This window comes from Saccostrea cucullata, unplaced genomic scaffold (assembly GCF_032062105.1).
Source record: "Saccostrea cucullata isolate Sc308-1 unplaced genomic scaffold, CSIRO_AGI_Scuc_v1 ctg5585, whole genome shotgun sequence".
NCBI classification, from domain to species: Eukaryota; Metazoa; Mollusca; class Bivalvia; order Ostreida; family Ostreidae; genus Saccostrea; species Saccostrea cuccullata.
Window position 1 is genome coordinate 13,327 of NW_026929974.1, and position 9,568 is coordinate 22,894.

A 9,568-nucleotide genomic window follows, 5' to 3' on the forward strand; every position below is an offset into this window, starting at 1 on the left:
TCTAAATGTTACTTACACATATCTTATTGTTGGCGAACATGTGGAGATGAGCTCAAAAGTCCACTTAATACTTAGTACTACAAAATAAGTGAAGAGAAAACGCGGACTTATAAAATCTTACAGGTGGGATCAGGTGCCATGGACATGATGGGGGAGTGAGCATTTTCTGCCGACCGGTCACACCCGCCGTGTGCTCCTTGTCGTGTTCGGAAAAATCTTGAGGACAATTTAGAGTGTAAGTAATGACCCCAACAATAAGCTACAGATTTTCCCCGTCTTAACCAAACATGACAAAGAGCACACGGCGGGCATGACCGGTCGGAAGGGGATGCTCACTCCTACAGTGAACTTGATCCCACCTCTCTTATGTTTGGAGGCCCTTAGTGTGTCTGCTCCTCATCTGTACTGTTTGAAGGAACTTTTTGTACTTGAATACTGTTCGCTATCTCTATGTTTCATTTTAAGATTTAGTTATTTTGAAAAAAGATAAAGGTAAGAATCAACCTCTAAAATAAACGCTTTAACTACTGCGCCATGCGGCTAATTAACAAATTGCTGACTTTATATAAGTTGTTGGAATCAATGTAACATTAGGCTTAGTTAGGAGACAAAAATACCACATGCAGGTGATAGCTGAATATCACTACATAAACAAAAAAGTTGACAATGGATAGTTGAAATATGAAAAAGGAATATACGGATTTAAGGAACAATATAATCAAGCTCAAAGGTCCATTAGAACTATACAAAAGCATACACAGACTTCTAAAAAAAACTGGGTTGCGCCAGGTGTCACTTATAAGAAGGCATCCCCTGTCGACCGGTCATATCCGCCTAGTGGTCATTGTCATGATAAGGTAAAACCGTAGACAATTCAGTAAGAAAATACCCCAGTAATGATCTTAATTTTTGAAAAAAAGTAAGTCTATATTTAATTTGACGATAGATTTTATTTATTAGCAAGGTCATTATATCAACCATAGAATAAGCGAATTGCTGACTCCAAACGAAATTGTTGATATATTTGTGTTACGTATACCAGTATGTCAATACCTTGCCTCGTTTAAGACATGGCTATACAGTGTACGTTATACGTAGAACATGCCCATGCATGCGTATTAAACCAAATAGGAGACAAAAAAGACAAAAACGAAACAGTTTATTTTTGTATATTGTTTATTAAATAAAGATATATGAAGACGAGTTCACACTTCAATAACCTCTAGATTAAAAAAAAGAAAGATTATTCTTTTAATTTCCATTTATAATGAAATATTAATGAATTTTCACAAATTGATGCTCCAGAACATAGAATTTTTATCGATGAAAATTTCACAATTTATCTTTTTGTACAAATACACAAAAGGTATAGACAAAGGATTAAAAAATGTTATTTTTAGTCGGATAGTCGGAGAGTCCTTGAAAGATCTAAGACTTTATGATTTTTGGTTTGAGATGGTGGGTGGTGCAGACCTTGTAATATTACTCATTAAAAATATTTTAATTACATTTTTTACAATGAAATACTGAATTTTAGAAAACAATATGTGTTGTTGTCTCAAAAAAATTATCAAAGAGATATGCTGTCAATGTGTTAAAGAATAAAAAGATGTCTCATTATAACAGAATATCAAGAGAGCTCGATTTTCCTTTTTTCATGTAGAATGTTGTAAAATTAATTCCCTGGTCTGTCTTTAATAGAGAGATACTAGTAAACTATCCTAATAGAGATTTAAACCGCTTACATCCTTTTAATATGTTGTTAAAATGTTTCAATGATTTCGATCGAACAATCGCTGAGGTATGACGGATCAACCGTTCAACTATCCCGTCACGACTAATGGTACAGTGTCGCAAAAAGACAAAGGGCAAGTCAATTAAAGAGTTATAAACATAATTCCATATCACATCATATGTCCACTCAATACATTCTTATAATTTGAATTCGAAATAAAAGAGCCCAGAGTCTGTCATAAGTAAACGGTTGTTTTAAAAGAGGGGGTTAGAACAATTATAGATGTTTTTCTGAAGATTTTAATATGAAAACACCACCAAGAACAACAATAACACGTTTGTTTTTTTCCAAAATCTTTCTTTAACCGTAAAAATTCTTATCTGACTTAGATGAAGATATTTCAAAGAATATATTTCATAGATGAATTAATGTTATTTATACAAGTAATTCCACCAATGGTAAGATGGATGTATGTACTGTCATAATTACGGCCACAATATATTAGTAAAAACCTAACTTAAATTGTTGAAATATCTGGATCTTTCTCTTGATTTCCATGATTGCCATTAACTGTTGTAATTTAACATAGTACTCACACTGTGTCATGTTGTTCTCCTTAAATATGTACATATAAAATCATAAAGGTTAAAGTCTTCAACGGCATCTGTTTTGAAAAAAGAACCAATTCTAAAAGTAAAATTTTATTAATAAATATTAAACGCAAAATATACAGATTTTTCAGTACGCTAACCATGGTCCGAACTTAACAGACGCTTTTAAGTATTAAAACAAAAACCATAAAGCATTAATGAATAAAGATACAATACCGACAAGTTTGTAAACAGGCAATGCTTTAAAGAGAGCAAAATATAGTGCTGTTAATTTTTCATTATTAGAAGAAATCTCACTGATTACACTTTCTTTTGTTAGCTTAAGTGCATATTTTTCCTCACATGACCTTCATTTGTTCAGTTGACGTCCGATTGGAGGAGGTTTTAATAAAAACTGACAATATGTCTACGAGCAATGAAGAATAGATCGTGCGCAGGACAAGTTCTCGTGTACCCAACCAGAAGGGAAACAAAACTATCAAATGCAGGTGATAATGGAATATTGTTGTATAAAATGGTAAAGTTAACAATGAAAAAACTGCAGTAATCTCCAAAAAAATCTTTAAATTGAGTTTAGCCTGCAGTTAAGATCAACAACCCATAATATATCTGGATATGGATCAAATTTAGAAAATTTAGGAAGAAACTATTTTGATAAAAGCTTATATTGCAATAAAAGATATTTTATCACCATGGGTTAAAGTAAAAGTTGTAAAATTGATATACAAATGCAGGTTATATGTACAAAACAATTTAACTTTAAATTGAGAGATGATAATGACTGCGTTTCATAGTGAAACATATGGAGATAACGAACAGTATTCAAGATCAAAAGTCCATAAAACAATACAAAATAAGAGCAGGCAAACACGGACCTCAAAACATCAGAGGTGGGATCAGGTGCCATGGAGGAGTGAGCATCCCTTGCCGACCAGTCACACCCGCCGTGTGCTTCTTGTCATCCGGAAAAATTCGTCGTCAATTCAGAGTTTTAATAATGGATTGACAATTAGTATGAGAAAGTCAGTCAGCATTTGACTCAATGAAAAATTGTATTTGCTGACAAAGTCATTTTATCGACCATAGAACTTATGAAATGATGACTTTAAACGAGACTGCTGATATTCTCAATAATTTACCTCTTTTAGAAATTGTTCATACATAGAGCATGCTCTTGCGTATCGAATTATCTGAGATATATAAACTCCGTATGCAGGTGATCATGATGAAGGTATATTGCTGCATAAATAAGGGAAGTTGACGATAGAAAAGTTAAAGTCATCACGTTTAGCATAGCACTGGTTGTTAGATCACCATTAACGTCTTTTTCCCAGAGTAAAGAAATATAAAAGAGTTCATTTTTCAACAATACTATACCTTTGCTGGATTCTTAGGCTTTATGAAAATAAAGATATAAAGCAGGTCCCAGTAAATGTTTACCAAGCTTTTTCTTAACTCCTCTCTAAAATTTTAATAGCAGAGGAGAATCATTGAAAATAGCAGTGAGAAAAACTTCAGGAGTTCTGCACATCATATTTTAAAAGTTGTGTAAATCAGCTGTGAATATTTTAAAATAAAAAAGAATAGATTATCACAAAGTTTATCTTAATCAGTAGCATAAAAAGTACGCTTTTTCAATAGTTTTTTTTTAAACTTTAAATTTAAGTTTTGACTCTTTCACACTAAGGCACCTGTTTTTTTCAAAACAGATAGACCTCGAAAATTTAATTAACTTGTCATAAGTCATTTACAAAATTATTTTGAAAAAAAAAAATTGATTGTACACACAGGTACACCAAAATTGATATTGAAAAGATGCTTGAGTTTCTGCTTGATCTGTATAGCCCCTGCGAAATGATCAAGAATAATTCTTGAACTTTTAAGAAAAGTTCATGAATTATATTCTTGAATCAACTCATGAATTGTTCATGAAGATCCCATGAAGTTAAAATTGGACACTCATGATTTCATGGATTTTATTCATGAAAACCAAGTTCAAGAATATTCAAGAATTATTTGTTGTTCATGAACAAACTTGGATTTTTTAAATGCCTGCAAAATGATTAAGAATAATTCTTGAACTTTCAAGAAAAGTTCATGAATTATATTCATGAACTTTCAAGAAAAGTTCATGAATGATATTAATAGGTTCAATGCATTTTCATGAACTATTCATGAATAATTTGTAAAAGTTATTTAGGAATGTTCATGAACTATTCATGAATGTTCTTGCTTTTAGTAAACAAAAATGTAATAAGTTATGCAAAATGAAAAAAACTGTAAAAGAAAATATTTTAATAGCATCTTCAAAGATTTCACAGAATTTTTGTTTTCCAATCATGGTAACAAAATCTTTGTTCAAGTAAACAACTCTGATAAGTGATAACGATAATAAATAAATTATGTAGTTCATTCCTAATAAATTATGAAAAATTTCAATTCAAACACGACTCTTTGCAGAATCCTTAACCTTACTTGGTCAAGAGGAGAGTGGGTTGCTTATTCAGCGTATTTCAAAGTGTATGCCTAAAATGGAATGATTTTTTATCCAAGTCTCACTGTCTGGCCGAAAAGTGTGTTCAGCAATTAGGGCATCAGCTAAATGGGCTTTCAAGGATTTTGAGCAGAGGTGGTCAAATAAAAAAATCTTATTAATTTCCCTGTGGAATTTTCAGAATTTCATCACTTGGATCCTTTGATCGATTACGATTCATATTTTCATTCCTTTCTTTTGTTTTTCTTCAAGAGCCTGGATTTTTTATATTCTTTTTTTTTTGGCAGCCAGAGTTTTTTACTCTTCTGATCTCAACTCATCAACATTATCTGTGAACTGCTTCTCTTTTCCCTACAAGAACAAAGATTTTCTGAAAATGCTCATAAATGTGAAAACTTGACTTGCATATTTGTTTCATTTAATTCTGCATCATAGGCACTGCCATATTTTAAAGCATTCCGAGAGGGAGTTTAGCCTGTTTCCCTTGCCCGCCATGTTCAAGATGTTATCAGGTTATAGGTGAACAGGATGAATGTTTCAATCTTTAATTACTAAATGTAACGTAATTTGGTTGGATCCTTACTCATAACAAAGTTTGACAAAATTTTCATTAAAAAGGACATGACTGAACTCTTGCAAATAGACAGTAACATCTTGACAAATATCTCACAGATTCAGCGATTGCCTCCATTTTTTTGTAACTCACCACTAATATCTGCAGTTATGAAGTAAATTGATCCTCTGGATATTCCTTCTTCGTATTCTGTTATTTTCTTCAAAGGTTGACAAAGAATGACTACGCTAATAATCCTCCCACTCTACCGATTCACTTTCCAACGTCTCGCGCGTTTCAAAGTTTGCGCCTTTTAAAAAGTGTCATGCAGAGCTAATTAAGAAATAGTTTCGAATTGCCAAGATTTTTGTTAAACAAAAAATAACAAACACTATCTGAATGATTTTTCACTGAAATTAATTTTTTAAAATTAATATAAGTTATATCATTTATTGAATTGGATTTTTTTTTTACATTATACCTGTACAGCCATAGTTTCGTATTCAAGTATGGTCGCCTCCATATCAGAGGACAACAAATATCTCTTGGAACCACTCTCCCTCAAACTGAGTACCCCGAGCTATGAAAGTGTATAGGAGAATAGACTACAAAATACGAATGTGGTTCATGTCATAGCTTCTTCACAACCATGCAGCCTGTGCTGTGTCATTTACACACGATGGACAGAAAAATGTGACCTTATAACAGCATCAAAATATAAAGCTTTTCGACCCAAGAATGGTACGGTACAGTACGGACAAGAGATATAATTTTTTAGTTGTCAATAAATTTATGATACGTTTTTACGAAGATTATGAAATTTTTCCTAGACTGTAAGTCTGTTTCATTTTCTTTCAACTCGTTAAAAGTTTGACAAATAGAGAAAATTCGGTCGAACAAAGTTGTGTCGTGAAAAAATGAAATAATTTAAAGCACAATTTTAATATAACTGGCCAATTTAAATGATGAAGAAACATTAGTAATTCAATATGAGAATAAAATGCTGTCAATATTGATGCAGTGTTCTTTAAATTACGTTACAAAAAAATGGAGGCAATCGCTGAATCTGTGAGATATTTGTCAAAATGTTACTGTCTATTTGTAAGAGTTCAGTTATGTCTTTTTTAATGAAAATTTTGTCAAACTGTGTTATGAGTAAGGATCCAACCAAATTACGTTACATTTAATAATTAAAGATTGAAAAATTCATCCTGTTCACCTATAACATCTTGAACATGGCGGGCAAGGGAAACAGGCTAAACTCCCGCTCGGAATGCTTTAAAATATGGCAGTGCCTATGATGCAGAATAAAATTTGCAAAAAAAAAAAAATTAAGTGTTAAGTTTTCACATTTATGAGCATTTTCAGAAAATCTTTGTTCGGGAATCCCTGTGTTCTTGTAGGGAAAAGAAAAGCAGTTCACACATAATGTTGATGAGTTGAGATCAGAAGATTAAAAAAACTCTGGCTGCCAAAAGAAAAAAAAATCCAGGATCTTGAAGAAAAACAAAAGAAAGGAATGAAAATATGAATCGTAATCGATCAAAGTATCCAAGTGATGAATTTTTTTTTACTAGTATTTGACCACCTCTTCTCAAAATCCTTGAAAGCCCTTTTAGCCGATGCCCTAATTGCTGAACACACTTTTCTGCCAGACAGTGAGACTTGGATTAAAAACCATTCCATTTTAAGCATACACTTTGAAATACGCTGAATAAGGAACCCACACCCCTCTTGACCAAGTAAGGTTAAGGATTCTGCAAAGAGTCGCGTTTCAATTAAAATTTTTCATAATTTTAATAGGAACGAACTACATAATAATACTTGAACAAAGATTTTGTAACCATGATCAGAAAACAAAAATTCTGTGAAATCTTTCAAGATGCTATTAAAATATTTTCTTTTACAGTTTTTCATTTTGCATAATTTATTACATTTTTGTTTACAAAAAGCAAGAACATTCATGAATAGTTCATGAACATTCCTAAATAACTTTTACAAATTATTCATGAATAGTTCATGAAAATGCATTGAACCTATTAATATCATTCATGAAGTTTTCTTGAAAGTTCAAGAATATAATTCATGAAGTTTTCTTGAAAGTTCAAGAATTATTCTTGATCAGTTTGCAGGCAATTAAAAAATCCAAGTTTGTTCATGAACAACAAATAATTCTTGAATATTCTTGAACTTGGTTTTCATGAATAAAATCCATGAAATCATGAGTGTCCAATTTTAACTTCATGGGATCTTCATGAACAATTCATGAGCTGATTCAAGAATATAATTCATGAACTTTTCTTCAAAGTTCAAGAATTATTCTTGATCATTTCGCAGGGGTTATAGCCTTGATATTAAATCATTTTAATTCTTTATCTGATTTCCAACAAATGAGCATACATTAATGAGTAATTATAGAAGTATGTGGTTCCCTCCTCCGGGAAAGTTTGAAATCCCTGGCAGGCATTTGAAGTAATCAGCTTCTCGATGTCGATCTACAAAAAAGTATTTATGATTATCTATAAATGCATTCATTAAAGGAATTTCAACTATATTGTTTGAAAATTATATATGAAATGTAAAAAAAAAGAAGCTTTAAAAATATTAAAATTTTATGAAAATCACTCAGTCATGTTATTTGTATTTTTCTCATCCAAGTATTTTGTTGAACTCAATGCTAGAAAGATGACAAACATCATTCAGGTTGGTTTGACATTATAGTAGGATTTTCATACAAGTTTTTCATCATACATTGTTGCAAAATTTTACAAAATTGGAGATATCACTCAGTGGAAATTATAATCAATTATATGATGTTAGTCCTATACATAATCAGGAAAACGTGCCAGTATTTATAAAAGTAATTGCATTCTAAGGCGTATAATTACCTCACATCAGAGGGAATCCAGTTGTTCAACCAATCATTTTATAGTTCATGTGTTACTTAGATTTAAAGAGAAAGGGAAAAACTGTAATTTAAAAAAGGCAAACCTTGTACATTTCTCTCCTGTATAACCTGGTTTACACTGGCACTGCCCAGCAGCATCACACTGAAGAGTATCAGAACCTGAAATAATTGATTAAAACTAAATGTCATTTTTGATTCACTTATGTCAATATATCATGTAAGCTTACACAGTATTGTTTTCCACATTCACTTCTCTAAGACCGATCTTTTCATATTTTTCCATACTTCTTTTTTTTTTTTTTTTTTTTAGAATTTTGCAACTAATTTCAAATGCATATAACTTGTCAATACATATGTTGGCAATCAGACGATAGTTTAATTGGATGATTATTTAAGCTACTTCAAATAATAACATAATAATTTGTCTATTATGACATTTATATGTAAAACGACTTTGAATTACACATTGTCAAATGAAAAACGTCCCTTTTTAGTACATGTAGCCTATATACAACCATCCTACAAATTTCAGAAACGAACGTACCAACTGGATTACAATCACACGGTGTGCACCTTCCATCTGATGACCTTAGATAGTGGTTGTCCTTGCACCTCTCACATTGAGGACCGTCCGTGTTGTCCCGACAGTCGACACAACGACCTCCTCTCCCTGTTCTCTGGTAAAGATCCTGATCAAAAGAGCAGCTGTCCGCTTTATTGTTGCACTCACAACCTAATACAAATACCCATTCCATCAATAAAGCTTTTGGCTTTCGTGTTGAGTGTTAGTTTAAACAATTAAATGCAAAGGAAAACTAAGAAAAGAGGATTTCTTTCCAAATTCCGATTTTGAAAGACTCCTCAAAATCATATATTTCATGCATAAATAAATTCAAAGGAAAACGTCGAGGTAATTGTCTTTCTGAATACTTACGCTGGCACTCATTGGCGCTGCTAGATTCATCATTTTAAAAAAAATTAATATAGACTAGTGGTTAAAATATTTTGACATTTTATTCAACAATGATAGATAAAACAAAATTAACGTGATTAGGGTTTTTCCAAACTCTGACCAAATATAACTCAAAATAAAAAAGAAGACACATCACTCACACCAAGTTAATAATTATGCGAATAAAATGAATAATGCAAAATAAAATTCAAGCTTATTGAAGATTATTTTGACCCATCATATACTAGTACAATGTATTGTTTATTATCTCTTATTTCACGCTACAGCTCACAATGTCATCCTTTATATAGAACC

General features: G+C 31.7%; 1 long non-coding RNA gene across 1 annotated transcript; it reads right to left on the bottom strand.

Annotated features, from left to right (window-relative positions):
• Positions 1-7,740: 7,740 nt before the first annotated feature.
• Positions 7,741-9,261, bottom strand: LOC134282609 (uncharacterized). Its single transcript, XR_009995319.1, has 4 exons — positions 9,236-9,261; positions 8,846-9,034; positions 8,385-8,460; positions 7,741-7,888 (listed from the first exon to the last, which is right to left on the bottom strand). It is a non-coding gene; the product is annotated as an uncharacterized LOC134282609 (long non-coding RNA).
• Between the last annotated feature and the right edge of the window lie 307 nt (positions 9,262-9,568).